Below are 16198 nucleotides of genomic sequence, written 5' to 3'. Positions count from 1 at the left end.
TTTTTCTTTTTCTTTTTCTTTTTCTTTTTTTTTTTTTTTTTAAAAAGATATTTAAATACCCAGACATCATCAAGCTCCCAGAAGGATTCTTAAAAGCAATTAGGAACCCTGGTTCTGACAGACCATTGGTCCTTCTGACAATCCCCTATGGTGTCAGATCCTTTGACATACAAACACCTTTGGCTCCTTGTGCTGTTTCCAAGAGAGATCTCTTTGACTGCAGCAGGGTTGGCCTTTGCCATGGAATGCTGTGAAATCTCTTTCATTACTCTAATTCACCTACTTCCTCAGAAAAGGAAAAGCTTATCCCCCTCTTCCTGCCTCATGAAAATGTCACTGCCCTGTGAACTATCTTCATTGGAACTGCAAGAGCGGGATTTAATCCCCTGGCTGTGGCCACACAGCTCTTTGCTGTACAGAGAACCGTGTCCTTTGATCTGACTGAGGTTTACTTGCCTCAGATCTCCCCATGCTGCCCTTCTGATCTGATGGTGCACATCTGCAGTTTCTTTTTTGGGTAGAACCCCCTCTCAGACTGGCAAGTGATGCAGAGGCTACAGAGTCCATCCCAGTCCCACTGAGCGCTGATGGACCAAATGCTGCCCTCTCTATTTACATGTCTGTGATCGCAATTGTGATGCCCATGTGGGATCTCGGGGCTGCTGCTTGGAAACATTCTGTACTCAGAAACGCGATACTCATTGATTGCACAAAGACTGCAAAAGAATTGCACGGATTCTTCTCTGCTTTATAGGAGAAAATGTCCCCTCGATGTGATAAATACCAAACGTGACTCCTGCCTTGGCTGCAAATAGCAAATTACTTAATCACCTACTATTTAAGTACCTGTTTGTTTTGTTATGAAGCAAAACTTTTGAGCAAGATCGTATTACACGTGGGGAGGCTTCCTGCATCCTTCAACATTAATCCTCGCGTAAATATAGACCGAAGGGAGTCCCAGTGTCACCCCAACCAACCTGAGCGCGGCGCCCCGCGGTGGGAGGTGATGAAAGGAGCGGGGCAGGCAGGGCGAAGGCCACAGGGGGCCGTGCCCGAAACGGCGCTGGGACGGCACCGGGCGGTAGCGGCGCTACCCGCAGCCGGGGCCGGGCGTGCGGCGCGCACCGCGGGGAGGCCCGCCCGCCCCTCTCCGCCTCCCGGGGGCAGGGCCCGGGCCCCCCCTCCGCTGACGTAACCGCCGTACAAAAAAACAGCCCGGCAGGCAGGCGGGGAGCGACAGGGCCGGCGGCACGGCACAGCTCGGCACGGCTCGGCACGGCTCGGCAGGACGCGCCCCGCCGCCGATATGGTGTCTCCCGTCACCGTGGTGAGTGCGGGCCGTGCGGAGGGCGGGCGGGGGGAGCGGGACCCTCGCCCTCGCAGGGCCGTCTGCCTCCGACCCTTCCCCTGCAGCTGCCCCCGTACCCGCTGCCCCCATACCCGCTGTCGGTGAGCCGCTCACCGCCGGTCCGGCCGTGGCTGTGCTCCGGCGGTGCTGCTCTGTGCTCACCTCTTCCTCCTGTTATTTTTGTAAACATCTGTATGGTGGATCTGCGTTGTGTGCGATGTGTCTGCTCGGAGCGCTGCTGTTTACGTCCGCCTGGGCTCGCCCACCTGCCCCAAGGCCTCGCTGCACTCCGTGTGGCCGCTTCCCCGGGCTCTAGTGTAGCCCCGTGCCCTCTATGCCTCCTGTCCCCGAGGCTTCACCCCCTCCTGCCCGGACGTGCTCAGCTGGCAGCTTGGCAGCTCGACCGGCGCTGCACGCGGAGCCGGACGGTGCTTTGCCGTCCGCTCGGGTCTGCCTTAGGAGCCGGTCTGGCGCTGCCTCCGCGCAGCGGTGGTGAGGCAGGGATGGTGTCACCTGCCTGTCCCACGGGGAGTCGTGAAGCTTAATTAGTGTAACGTAAACGGCAGCTCGCTGCTGTCCTTCGTGGAGGACGTGTGGTGCCGGGTCCTGACCCCGCGGGTGGAGGGGATGCTGGAAAAAGACAAAGCGCTCAGCAGAACAGCTGAGAAGCTGTGCAGTCACACGCTGCTTTGCATGCTCCTGTTTCTAGAAAGCGAGGGATTTGGCTGAATGCAGCAGCAGCCCACTGGGTGCGCTAAGAAGAGCTGGCTGTCAGTAGAGTTGACGGGCGGTGCTTTCCTCTCAGCACCAAACACCTATGTTCGGTATCCCGGTTCCTTGTGCGTCTGTCATCATCCTGATGTGAAAAGTTGTGGTTGATGGCTAGTCCAGATCCCCGGCACCCCTCCATGTTCTGTCTCATAGACAGAAGGGTAGCAGTCCTGTTCTCCCCCCCATCTCTAACTCACAGAGCCAGGGTTCAAAACTTTTGCACTCCTTTGCCAGTGCTGTGCAGCAGCTCACATTGTGACATTGCTCAGATGAATTTTCCCCCAGTCATTACCACATACCTGGTAAGTTCATCAGCAGCCTAGGGATGATTTTTATCTTTAGAGACAGAGGGAAGTAGCCTGTATGTTACACTATTCTAAGGTCAAATGACTTATTATTTTTTCCTTGTGCTTTTCAGAAATAACTGAAGAGGCCTAGTATCTTAGTGCTGCTGTGCCATAAGCTAAATTCATCTAGGTAATGCTTTGGTTACAGTGAGCTGTGCACTTGTGCCCTGGAAATGAAATATTTCCCTGGGACAATGTTGGAATAGCTAAAAGCTGGCAGTTTGTTTTGTAATTGAGAGGAGATAGTACTTGGCTCCCAGGGCTGGTTAATAGGGGTGGTCTTGCAGCAAATGATTACCACATGACTATGCCCTGGGAAGGCTGTACGTAATTTAAGAAGGCTTCACCTATACCAGGAACTACTCTTTCATAAGGTAACTCAGGGTGGCACATGAAAAGTGTTTTCTTTACTTGCTCTTTGTCATCTAACAACAGACGTTTCTGCTCTGGCTTCATCCCTGACATACCGACCCTTTGCTTCACCAAAGGCAGCTAACACAGGCGTAAGGCTGCAGATTGCTGGAGAAATGATGACACCAGGAGCTGTGGCTGGAGCTGCAGCTGTTTATCACAGCTATCAGCAAGCTGGTCTTCAGCTTCAGCAAGCACTGGTCTAATCCTTCAGAGAGATCACAGCACAGGGCTGACAGCCTTCAGTGTGTCAAGGAGCAGTTCTTTGCACATCACCTTTGGTGCATTTTCACATTGCTCTTCTCCTGATGGAGCATGCGGAATGGCTCTGCCATTTGCTGTGCTGCAGCCACAATGGGCAGGCTGGAACAGCATTCTCTGCTGCCTGGGAGCATGGCACGGCCACTGCACAGCTGCAAGTGGAGCTGCATATGGGGTGAGAAGGACTGAGTGTGGACTGCAGGACCGGTGGACTTCCTCCAACCAGTTGGGTGCTGAAGGGAACAGCAGTGGGCAATCAGTCTGACCACAGTGAAGTGCTATCCTTGGGGCCCAAGCCTTATCTTTGCAGTGCTGCCTTTTGCTGCATAGATAGATCAGGTGTTTGGAGACAGTGTGACTATCTGTTCTGCCTCTGATAGGGACAATGTTAAGGGCAGCACCCGAGGCATAATCAAATTAGCCAGGTGAATTCACTTGTCTACAGTGCATGTTTTCTCCTGATGTCCTGCAGCATCAGCATGAACAGGGAAGACACTAGAAGAACACCGCCAGGAGTACCATGGTTTTCTTTCCAGTTTTCAAAGCTATGGTCTTTGCATAACAGCAGCAGATGGCCCGGACTACTTAGGCACAGCCTGATCTCTCGCATCACCCCTACTAAGACAGTCTCGCAAGAAACATGATGGTTTACTTAAAACACTGAGTTCCAGGTCTGCTGCACAGATGACAGCTAGAAGAAACCATGCACGGAGGTATGAACCATGGAGAGGAGGCTGGGAGATGTGACGGTTAGTACTGCTTGGTAGTGCTGGCTGCCAGGTGTGCATCATGGCCCTGGGGGTTTGGCATGTCCGCAGCATTGTGCGGAGCTGTTGTCTCTGGTGCTGCACAACACAGACGTGCCGAGGGGGGAGTGCCCACAAATACAGAAGTCTATGGCCCAAACAGCTTTTAATGTATTGTTCCAGGCACTCAGCAGGGTAATGTTCCAGAGTCCTGGTGGTGCTGGAGTCCAGACTTGGACAGAGTTAGGCTGTGGCAGTAAAAATGAGTGTGTCTGCCGGTCCTGCTCCAGCTGGTGAGCAGTGCTTGCTCTGGCTGGAAGTCACCTTGGAGGACAGCTTCTGCTTATTCTGCTAGGCAAGCAGGAGCATCCTGCTTACAAACTGTTATTGCTGATATTGCTCTGGTTAGGAGCTGCTTTTTTGCTGCCTAAAGGCGAGTGGGCTGAAAGGTTGAGGTTGGAGGGCAGTTTTAGTAAGCAACACATTTGCTTTAGAGATATGCGAGGTTTAATTCTCTTCTTGTTCACTCATCACCGGTCCTATTTTAATAAAAGTTCTTCCTGAGACTGCCTCATTAGTAATTTTTGTTCTAGTTTTTTTCTCCTTAGTGGGTAAAGAGTTGTGAGCGTTAAGCTGTGCAAGATTGCCTTGCCCTAAGGACTTCTCTCCAGCATGTGCCAGAACTGTAGGGACTGCAAATGCAGAGTAGGTGAACCTGGAGATGTGCAGCCACTCCTGCACTTATGTGATGCTACAGGCTCAGAGAGACACACCACACCTTTCCCCTTAAATGAAGTGAGGGCTGAACTAAGCATAGGTCTTCGCACATCACCTTGGGGAAAATGGAATGGGACATACAAAGTCATTAAGTGGTGCTCTCATCCCTGTAACACCCTCTCTCCACACCTGGCTCTTACTTGGCCTAGCACAGCCTGATTTGATTTTGCCCAGAAGCCATATATGGACAATTCCGATCCCTTCCCTTTCATCCTCTGACGTACTTGCCTCTTTAGATGGAGGCTGCTGGACTGGAGAAGGTGTTGCTTTGGCTGCATCAAGCAAATTGAAGCCTTGGTGCCTTCCTCTGCAAGGTGCCCTGCCAGGAACAGCCTTTGTCACCCATGGGTAGAAGCAGGGAGTCACTGTCTGGGAACAAAAAGTCATTTTCAAAAATTGGGCTAAGAAAAAGGGAGAAATGTACGATATGAAATAACAAATACAGGATATGGCTGGATACGGGGTGGATACCTGATCCAGTTGAATATAGAAACCTGACATAAACCACGCTGCTTAGAGACTCTGTGTGCTATGCACAATCACAGCAGTAGTAGGTCTAAGCATATTTATAAAGGTTTGCTAATAGAAAGTATGCTTTACAATCCTCAAACTGAAAAAAGCCAGATTCCACTTTGAACTATTTGAACCTTTCCTTTTAAAGTAGAGAACGTGTTAATTCTGCACAAAGAAACTAAGTGCTAGCAGCCATCTAATAACTAACTTAGAGGTTTATTTTAATTTCTCTCTTTGCTTATACCCAGCATTGTTACTTTCATTATAATTTTTCCAGTTACTTAAGTATGTAATAAGCTGGAATTTTATTGCACAGGAGACCTGTAAGCAAGTACATTTACTTACCACACAGACAATTGTGAAAATATAGCACTTGTATAAAAACCAAGCCAGTTTGAATGAGTTATAGATGAGATCTCTGAACTCAGTGAAATAAGGAAGGGAGGCATCACCTCAGGTAAGCTTAGCAGGATCTTAGCAACATTTATGTCAGTCACTCCTTTTGGGAGGAGCCTTAAAGCTTTGGCCTGACAACCTGTGCTGATTTAGGCAAGTAAGGGTCCAGGTGTAGTATTGTACCATGATCTTTATATTTTTTAAGGCTGAACTTGGGTGTTCTTGCAATGCCTTTATCATCATTTGCTGTCGTAGTGAAAGTGGAGCTACAAAGCATGGACTTCTCTCATGGTTTTCTCAGTCCCAGAGTGGCTGCATTAAGCAGCTAGAGCTGATGACTGCTGCAGGCAGTGCTGTAGATTAAAGGCTTCATTAACTTGAGTGTATCACTCAAGTTGCACGTGGCTGTTGTTCCAAGTGTGCTTTGTGTATTAAGGTTATGGGTCAGGTTCAGAAGCCTGTACTTATACATAATTCCTTAATGGACAGAGATGCATTTCTGTCATTCTCTTTTCCTCTTCAAGTATCTCCATCCAGAACACACGCAGTATAACAGAAGAGCCGAAGTTATCTTTCTCTGTGTAATACTGAGGAACCAATAACTCCAGTGAAATGAGGCTCTGAGAAAAAGATGGCATCTGGCACCATGTGGAAACTTTTGAGCTGTGAGGCGATCAGTTCTGTAACTCCCCTCCTGCCTGGAGGCCAATATGGATATTATATTAGCACTTCATTTTTTCCACTGCCCTTCATGTCACACAAATGACCAATAGATTTGTGATTACAATGGAGATTTCGCTTACTGCAGCATGCCCAAAATGAAGGTGATGGTTACTGCTTCTTGTGCCCTTCCTATACTCATTGCTTGTACTGCTATCATCTAAATAGCATTTGAGCTAATGGGCTAACAGCAGGTTTCTGTATGACAAGTGTGTCAGTGTGGAGCTTCCCTCAAAGTAATGCTGAATGTGAGCGGGTATCCAGGTAACAAGGAGTGGAAGGCAGTCTAGGAGAGGACCGCATGCCCCCAGAGCTGAGAGGTGGTGGGTGGGCTGTGTGGGTGCCTTCCTGCCTGGCATGATTTATGGATCCATGCCAAGCATACTGGTGTGGGATGGATTTCAGACATCTGCAGAGAGCCCAAGGCTTATGTTGCAGACTGGCCCAGCGTTGCACAGGGTGTAGTTCCTCTCTGGGTAAGTGCAACTTGTGTGTGTTGATTTTAATGTTGCAGGCTGACTCCCTGGTGCTAATCTGCCTGCTAAGGAGGGTGGTGGCTGTTTTGGTTCACCTAGTGGTGAGCTAATGAAAACACCTTGTTTCTACCAGCAGGGTACACTTTCTCGCAGAAGTTAACTTCAGTAAGTTAAGTTAGTGCAAAACACATACTTCAAGACTGAGAGGATTAGGTAAGCCATGTTAGTGGAATAGCCTTCGGACTTTTTGTTCGGTTTTCATTTTTTGCCCCTTGCCAGATGACATCTTTGGAGACAAACATAGTCCCAGTTAATTAGTATCACATATTGAATTTACAGTTCTGTATCAAAATAAGTCAATTTACACTAGCAGCAAGTGGCCTCTGATTAAGTTGCTGCTTAAGATTGAGGGTAGCCTTGGAGCTAGGCCAGCTGCACATTTTTCAGCACGTGCTAGACATATGGGGCAGATATTCAGCCTTATGTGAGTCACTGTGTCTGCTATGGTTTCAGCAGAAGTGGGCTTGTGCTGGCTGAGAGCCTGAGCCCACAGCTCATGTCTTCTGGTTTTGTTGTGGCATTAGTCAGAGCCAGCCAGGGTGCCTGCATAACAGTGCTGGCCTGTGTTCCATTTCAAGAGACTAAGCCTGTTGCATGGCTTTTCCTTGCAACCCTGATATAAAAAGAGTGTGACCACATTTATCATTTAACTGATGCTTATGAAGTTTTCAAGATGATTTATTAGTTCATGCCCCACGCATGCATGGACCTGCTCCCTCAGAGTAACGGGCATTAACCTGGTATGCAGGTACATGTTTATTTGTGAACATGGCCTGCATTTGTATATGTGGACTTATTGCAGCAGGGGTTTTGCAAGTGAAACCCTTAATGCATTAGTGTGAATCCTGGGAGTGTGTGGGTTAGTGATTGTGTAGGCCAATGTTTGCATCTGCCACCCTGGCTGCCCCTTCCTGTTGCAACTGGGTGGGAAAGTCCAATTAATCTTTGTGTTATCTGTATCTGATACTGGCTTGTCCAGGTTACATCTTGGCATGAGAACAGATAATGGAATTAAAATCTGTGACTTCCCTGTCATATGTTGACCTTACATACTCCATTCTCTTAAAACACATCGGTCTGGTTACAAAATGAGGAGGGCTACTAGGTTTTTATGAGGTAACAGAGTAACAACTCTCTAAACATACTGCAGTTTTCCCGTCTAATTTTAACAACAATGTTTCACAAGCGTTCAGCCCTCAGGACATGATGCGCATGTGGAGCATTTCATTCAGTTTCCACTAGGCACAAGATGAGCTGAGTTATCCCTCCTGGATTTCTCAGCACAGCCCTGCTTTATCTGCTAGATTTCTGCCTGGGTAACACTCCCAGGATGACCCTGCCTGTGGCAGGAGGGTTGAAACCAGATGATCATTGTGGTCCTTTTCAACCCAGGCCATTCTATGACTTCTGGAGACTTCTTCCACACACAGAAGAGATGTCTTATCTGGATTTTAGCGTGAGAGGCCAAATAACTGCCCTGTCCCATCCTGAGGGCTGCCCAGTGAGCCAGCTGTGTGCTGAAGCTCCATGCAGCTTCACAGCCACACTCCAAGGTCCCAGCAGCACTGGGGATGAAGCCCCACTTGATCTCACATACCCGGGAAGGATTTGTGCCCCTGCAGTGACAGCACTGCTGCTCTGATGGGCAAGGAGAAAAGACAGATCCATTATGGCTTGGGTTTTTAAACATCTGCAAGGGCTTCTTTTGTGAGTGTGGCAGTGAAGGAAATGCTTAGAGGGACTTGCTTTCTGTTACACAAAAGGGAAGATCCGGAATCCCAGAAGGCAAAAGCAATCTTTGCTCTGAGATAAGATGCTGGCAGGCAAACACAATTCATTTTTTTGTTTGTTTGTTTTCATTTCTGAAAACCGATGGACTGCCCTGAAAGCACAGGTCTGTGACAACTCCCTTGTCCCCTGCAGAGACATCCAAAGTGACTGGAGGTTCTGTTGGTCACTGGTGGTGGCACTTTGCTGACTGCACTCCAAATGCAATCCCAGAACTGCTCACAGCCATAGGATGGCTGCAGATGGGAGTCAATCATTTCTACTTCTGATTAAATGAAGTTTGTTAAAATAGCTCTGCTTGCGATCCTGTGCCAGCCCAGCCGACAGAACAGATGATGCTTGGTAAAGGAGAAAAGCAAAACCAACCCAAACAAAACAAGTCCTAACAAAAACACATACATCTGAGCCAAGCTTTAAGTTCAGGCTGATGTGTGTTTGTCTGTACTTTCATCTTATGAGTTAAGCTCATCTGCTAAAGAAAGGTTTCAGCATCCTAAGGGCTCCTTGGGACACGAAGAGCAGACACCCCTGTGACTACATGGTCTGGCTGTTGTAGCGATCCCATTCTCCCGGTCAGTGTGTGGCACAGGCAATGCCCTAACACAGTGAGGGGGATTTCCTTGGCCCCAGAGTCCAACTGTAGGCTGCTATGGGACTGTCCCCTCATCTGTTTAAGTCTTCCTGTAGGAGATTGTTGAAGGTGAGACTCCATTTTCCTTTTTGTGGCTTTTCTCCTTGCTATTTTGCAAGCATCTGCAGATGTTTTTTTTTAAGGTGTAACAGCACATTGCTACAGTATCCAAGAGCTCCTGGGTCACATCTGGTGCTGAGCCAAACTGACCTTCCTCACCCTGTGGGTCTCCCCTCCCTGGCAGCTGGACAGGGACTCATGGTTGTACCCTCTTCCTGTCCTCTGGAAAACACCATAAAGATTGTCTAGAGCTCCTCACCTCTTTTACCTTCCCAAGCCATTTATTTGAATATCCTTTGTAGGTTATGTGCCCTGTGCAATCTTCTGTAGCCTCTTCCCATCACAACACAGCCAAAGCAAAACATTGGACAGAGCAGCTTTGAGCAGTGTCCTATGCTAGGGACAGACAGCAGCCTGTAGTGGAGAAATCCCACCTGGAGAGTGTTCATCAGGAAAGAGACATTGAGAGCTACGCCTGCAATCTCACATGCCAGCACTCCCAGGACATGGTGAGCCTTGCTCACGTGCTCATCAGACGGCTTGATGCAAAACATCCTGTCCTGCATGCTGGCATGCTGCCGTGCAGCTGGGCGGCCCTGTGGTGTTCCTGCTGTGCTGCTGCCCACAGGCACTGAGCTGCAGTCTGCCCCGAGAGGCCAATGCTGCAAGCAAACACTGCCCACTGCCAGGCAGAGATGCTGGCAACTGCTGGGGGACCAGACTGCTGCTCCACGTTGGCTCCCTTCTCACTGCACTGGGGGTAAAAAGCACTTGTATGGAAGGCTTTAATCTCACTGCCAACAGGTTTCCATTCCTGGGTTAATCTGGTGATTAGGCTGAATTCTGATGTGATTGTAAGTCAGGTAGGATCTTGGCTTGGAAATGAAACCTTTTATTGCAGTTCTCATTTCTGCATGCAGCTGTGTGTGGGGCAGCCCAGCCCCACAGAGGTGCCCTTTTTAGATGCCAGTTTGATTAATCCTCACCCGCTGCCTGCTACCCTGTGTCTCTCACCAAAGGGTGACTCCTCTGATGCCAAAAACTTGTGCAGTAATATATCTGAGTTCACCACCCAAGGACTGCAGGGGCCCATGCCAAAATTTTAATTGCATGTTTATGGCAAGTAGCCACAGCTTGTTCTTCAAAAAAGAGAAGAGAGAAGAGAGAAAGAGGAGAGGTGTTACAAGAGAGGTTTCTAGCTCTCAACTGTGGAGCTAAGCTGGGAAGTGTGGTTGGAGCTTACTTTGCTTAAGAGGGGTGTGATGCAGTTGAGCTGTGGGGATGAGGAGGGTACTGAGGCTGCTGGAGTGCAGGAAGGGATGAGAGAAGCCAGAAGACCAGCTCTGCTTTGCAGGAGAGGCTGAAAAGACTGTTTTTCCCTTAGTGGAGTGGCTGCCTTGGTCCCACTGCCCCAGCTGTGAGTGGCTGAGTTGGGAGGACCATGCCTGTGGGGCAGAAAGCATTCAGGCCAACCCCTGTTAGCTGCTTCTAGCTTGTACTGAAACAGAGGATCTACTGTCAGACAAAACCTGTTTTTTGGACTACCTGCAAACAGGTCTGGCTGGACAGCCAAGCACAAGAAGAGTATGACTGCACCACCCTGTCAGAGAAATGGAGGCCCTGAGTGCTGAGGGGTGCCAGCAGCTGCAATAAAACGTCGCAGGGCCTGGCCAAACTCAGGGCATAGTGTGAACTCAGTGGAGCCAAACAGTCCATTATCAGCACACACAATCTCCCAAAGGTGAACTATGGACCACCTTCTCCCGGGGAATTTATTAGGCATTATCTAAGTCTCGTCTCCACCTGAGGGGAGAAGGGCTTATCCACCACTTTGAATTTCCTGCAGCACGTGGAGTCTGTTTAGGAGCCATCTGCATTGGATGCTTGACTCATGGCACATACAACACAAACGTAAACCCTCTTATTAATACCTGACTTGCACAAGTATGTTGCACTAACACAGTACTTCAAGCAGGTTGATTGGCTGGTTCAGTAACTCTGCCACTCTCTGTAAACAAACATTTTTTCTTGTAATTTCATTCAGGAGCAGCTTGGAACATGTACAAGCCATCTCCTTCCCTGATGAAAGGCAAGTGACTTCCCAGGAGCAGTTTTGCTCCTGTGGGAGAGCACAGTTGGAGGCAAAGCACTGTGCTCTCATCTACCTGGGACCATCACGGACAGCCCTAATATTTCAGCAATCTGTGGACTATGAAGTGCTGGATGGATGGTCCCTTTTCATCTCAGCCTTCTTCTCTCACACCTCTGAGATCCATGCAGGCGGGTTGCAGAGCTGAGCATCCCAAGTGGCTGCCAGGCCTTTGCTCTGTGGCGCAGTGAGGGCCCTGACATTCGCCTTGGAAAAGGATGATGTAAATGGTGCATTTGAGTACCAAGCAGCTCAGACTTCCTATTGCACACACATCTGACCCCCTGCATAAAAACAAAATCCCTCTTTTATAATGGCTTCAGTGTGCATCTGTGCAGAAGGCTTGATGTTGCACTGTCTGAGCAAGGACGAGAGTGCAGCAAGGCCAGAAGGACTGACTTTTCGTGAGTTTGTGGCCAGGAGTTGCTCAGCACTGCTGTGTTTGTTCTTAGTTTAACAAAAGCTGATGAGTAGTTGAAACCCAGAGAAAATTGGCTACCACTGGCTAGGATCTGTGAACGTGGGGTCTTCTTCCCTTAGAGTCTACTCATTTTGATTATGCATGAAGATGTTTGTTTGTTTTTTTTTGTATGCATAGCCTGATGGAGAATCATGTTGGTTCCCAGTTGCTCTGCAGAGTGTGTTGCATGTCCTAATTGTGGTCCATCTGCAGGCTGAAGCAGGTCTGACATGGTCCACCCCTCCATGACTTGAACAGCAGAGGATTTTCAGTGCCTTGCAGAGAGCCATATTTGCTGGGCAGTGAGAAAAATGAGGAGTGGCATCACAATACCTGGCAACAAAGTCACATAAATACTTCTTGGTGCACAACTTGGGTGGGAGCTATTGTCATAGTAAGGCAGAACCAAGGCAGGATCCACAATGAACGATGCCAAAAGCCAGGAGAAAGAGCTCAGCTACTGATACATAAGACAGTACTCAGGCAGCCAAGGCCGACGGGAGGGATGGGTGGAGGACAGCAGCCCAGCTTTTTTTGGCCAGCGTGCACAGTCGTGCTCAAGTGCTGCTCAGTGGAATAGCTGGGGTATTGTTTTTAAAACACTCCTCATGGAAAACAACATTTTACAACCTGATGGGTGTGAACCACAGCCCCACAGCAAGCTGGCACACAGCTGTTGTGCAGATGAGTCTGCATGCTCATTTTCTGTGTAGGCTGATTTAGGAGACTTGTGAAGAGAAAAACATTACTTGATATCCCACATATCTTGCTGGGGTCATTACAGTCCTCTGGGCTCTTGGCTAGTCATCAATAACTAATTTGAGGATATAGCTTATGGGCTACTGTATGAAGCTTTTAGTCATTTTTACATGCTGGGTCCAGCATATATTTTGTGCACTGGGTACCTTTTCTCAGTCTTTATTGCCCTGCATTGTTTCTTCTCCTGTAGTTGTGTTTCCTCATGGGCAAGCCTAACCTCTCTTACACCAATACCAAACCACAGCATGGCTGGAGTACTTGTGTGATAGCATCATCTGTCACTGCTGAACAACAAGGAAATGAGCAATATTCCAAGCTGGAGCAGGGCAAGAACAGACAAAACAAAAAGAAATACTGTACACCTATGAATCCCTAGCAGGGAGGTGGATATCCAAGCTATGAGCCTCCAAGAGCTGTGTGTGTCAGTACCAGGTTCTGTTTAAGGATCATGGGTGTACATCTCCTGGTGAGAGCCAGGACACAACTTCCCCATGGTCTGTCTAAGCTCTGGAGGGTTTCATTGGCTCTGTTTGAATGCAGATAGTTTAATAAATACATGTATTTCCATTGGAATTCCACAGATACAGTTGTAATGTCTTTACTGCAACTTGAACCATTTTTTAAAGACTCTAAATGACTTGGTAAACATAAGAAATGAAAAGATGCCCTGAATTATGCTCAGTAAAAATTCCAAGCTTGTGAACATTGTTTTGTCATTGTATTCAAGATGTTTTCTGTACTCCGTGTCAGATAGAGTAAATGAGCAGTGGAAAAAGAGAAGTGAGAGTAAAATTCAATAGACATTTTAATAAAATGGCAAAACCCAGCTTAAAGCCATAAAAAATGATACATTAACCAAAAGATCTTGTCACCTGCAGCAAATATTTCATTTTCCAATGCTACAGCACAGCCACATCTCAAGTTCTATCTTTGAGACACAAATGCAAGGGAGATGGTTGGCTTGATGCAATTTGCCTATTCATCCAAGCAAGATTTCCTTCCCTGAGGTACAGGCAAGTTCAGTCACGGATTATGTGCTTGGCTTTCCTCAAGCCACAGCCTCCACTCATGCTGGTACACAGTTTCCCAATACCAGCTATGACTTGTCCTCTGGATGGCAAGTTGTCCCATCTTCTCTACCTAGGTCCTAGCCACCTGTCCAAACAGGGAAATCCCCCAGCCTCATCCTTCTGTTGCTTCAGCCTTTCTTACAGTGTTTCTCCCAAACATATCCAGTGCTACACCATCCCACCAGCAGGATGAGTGCCTGGATCTCAGCTATGTGGGAATCTCTGTCTCTGTGAAGTGCCCCTCATAGGGCACTCCTTTTGGTCAGAGCCAGCACAGAAGCTCAGCTGATCCATAGCACAGAGTAATAGGCAAGGGCATGTTTTGAAATAACTCATTTAAAGTATACTTGTAGAAAAGGTGTATAGGAATAAAGAGTTAATGATGAGAAACCTTCTATGTCTATGAGCTTTTTCTTATGTGAGGACTCCAGCTCCTAAATTCCAGAGTTATGGGTGAGCAACTGAGACTGGAATCTCACCCCCTATGCCTGAAGAACTCCTCAGTTGTTCTTAGGGTGGAAATAATGCAAACTATTATTTTAAAATAATGCTGGTTGGGTTTGGAAAATTTAAATTCAGATAGTAGAAAATGATAATTTCAAGGTTACCAAGCAAACATAATCTTTCTGCACAACTGCATATTTCACATTCAGTAAGGGAAGGTTCCTGGGGAAAATGACAAATGTAATTAAAACCTGTCTCATCATATGTGCACACAGGGGAGGGCAAGCTGTGATTGCAATGGTAACTGCTCAAACTGCAGGTGATTTTATTTTATGACAGAGTATTAAATTAAACTTCCAGTGTTTATAAACCCAAGTATTCTCCTGTATGCTTCTAAGGTGATGCTGTGATTTGCAAACATGGCTGAACATGAATGACACCTTTCAGCATAGACTTCTGTCTTCAGAAATAGAAGATATTACTTACCTTAGCTGAGACTGTTACAGGGATCTGGAGCACTGTGGATGCTGAAAATCCTTTCTATCTTTGGAAGCAGTTAGTCTTCCATCCTGAAGGTCTCAGGCTCTTTATGGTGTAGCGGAGATCCTTGGCTGGCAGGACAGAGGTGGGGATCTTGCCGGAGGTGCTACCATCTCTGCAACTGCAAGAGAGAGAATGTGATCAACCATGTTTTTAACAAAGGAGTTGTACAGAAAGGGAGAGGACAGAGCTGGAGCCAGGCAGCAGATCTGGAGGTGGCTGAGGACAATGTGATGCATCACTTCAGAAGAGGAGGAGGAAGTGTAACTTGCTAGTTCCTAGTGCACTCAGTGCTGTGGGACTATGTGGAACTTTTATTTCCAGTTTAGTTGTTTCTTACTGCCAGAAGTCCAGACAAGGGGAGGTAAATGGTGATTAATTTAGACAACCTAAGTAGAGGACTCACGATGTAATACAAGAAACTTAGCAGCTTTCTGATGTCCTTTTGTAAGTGAATTGTGTAGCCCGGTTGTTTAATGGAGTGTTTAAAAACTGTGTTGGCAATAGCCTATGAATAATGTATGCAGGCACAATAAAATACCTTACTGTTAAGAAACTGCTGATATGCTGGGGAACTTTCCATAGGATGTGAGAACAATTTTGAAAGCTCTGTCTTCTTGGGATGCCCTTTATTTATAGTCTTGCTCCTTCAGAGATTGCATTCCCTTTTTGATACCACATGTAAGGATGCCCTCCACTGCTTCTGCCTCCATCTTCTAATTTCACTCTATTCCCTTTGCTTATGGCTGTAAAACCTGCTGAATTTTGATGAGTATATGCTTTATTAACCGAGCACTGTAAGTGTGGAGATATTTGCTCTATAGCCTCCAGCCATTCCAGGTGTCTGCACCAAAACATGTTGCACCAAAGGAAGACGCACTGTTTATGTGTCACAGTAAGGATGTTCCATGATACAGGAAGCAGAAATAGGGCCAGATTATTTGGAAAAAAAAATAAATAAATAGACCAGTAAATCTTTATCAGTTTTCTGGAGTATGGGGTCCTTGCTTGAAATAAGCAACTGCAGTTTTGCATACATGGATATTCCATTTTTGATGAACCTTGCAGTGCCAACTCAGCTCTAATCCCTCTAAATTTTTCCTCATGTTCTCTGTACCCTTTGGCTGTGAGTAATGGTTAATTGCTGTGATACTAAGTGACTAAATCTTGCTCGACTGCAGAAATCAGAAGGCAGAGAATTAAGTCCTGCTTAAAGGGGCTCTCTGGAGTTTGCACTGCCTTCGTTGCAGTTTTCCCTGGACACAGCTCATCAACACTGTAGGTGCAGCAGGCAATCACTGTCTCTTCCTTTGCTCCTTGCTTTAGTCATCAGCCACAAGAGAAAATAAAATAGTAGCTTTGTTTTTCACCTGAGGTTGTCCACATCTGCACTGAAAAGCAGAAGTGCCACAGGAGGGACTCTGAACACAATATATAGCCGATAGCTGTTCAGAATGGTCTCAATTGAGCG

The 16198-nt window shown here is 47.4% G+C and overlaps 1 long non-coding RNA gene across 12 annotated transcripts in view; it reads right to left on the bottom strand.

Moving 5' to 3' along the window:
- Window positions 1–1509: 1509 nt before the first annotated feature.
- Window positions 1510–16198, bottom strand: part of LOC107314699 — a 49332-nt gene continuing 34643 nt past the window's right edge. For all 12 annotated transcript variants that reach the window (XR_001555591.2, XR_004307283.1, XR_004307285.1 and 9 more), the window contains 2 exons: window positions 14674–14848; window positions 1510–5030 (listed from right to left, as the gene is read on the bottom strand). This is a non-coding gene — a long non-coding RNA (uncharacterized LOC107314699). The remainder of the gene's footprint in view (window positions 5031–14673; window positions 14849–16198) is intronic.

The sequence above is a fragment of the Coturnix japonica genome, chromosome 5 (assembly GCF_001577835.2).
Source record: "Coturnix japonica isolate 7356 chromosome 5, Coturnix japonica 2.1, whole genome shotgun sequence".
Taxonomy (NCBI): Eukaryota; Metazoa; Chordata; class Aves; order Galliformes; family Phasianidae; genus Coturnix; species Coturnix japonica.
This window is presented reverse-complemented; position numbering and strand designations above follow the sequence as displayed.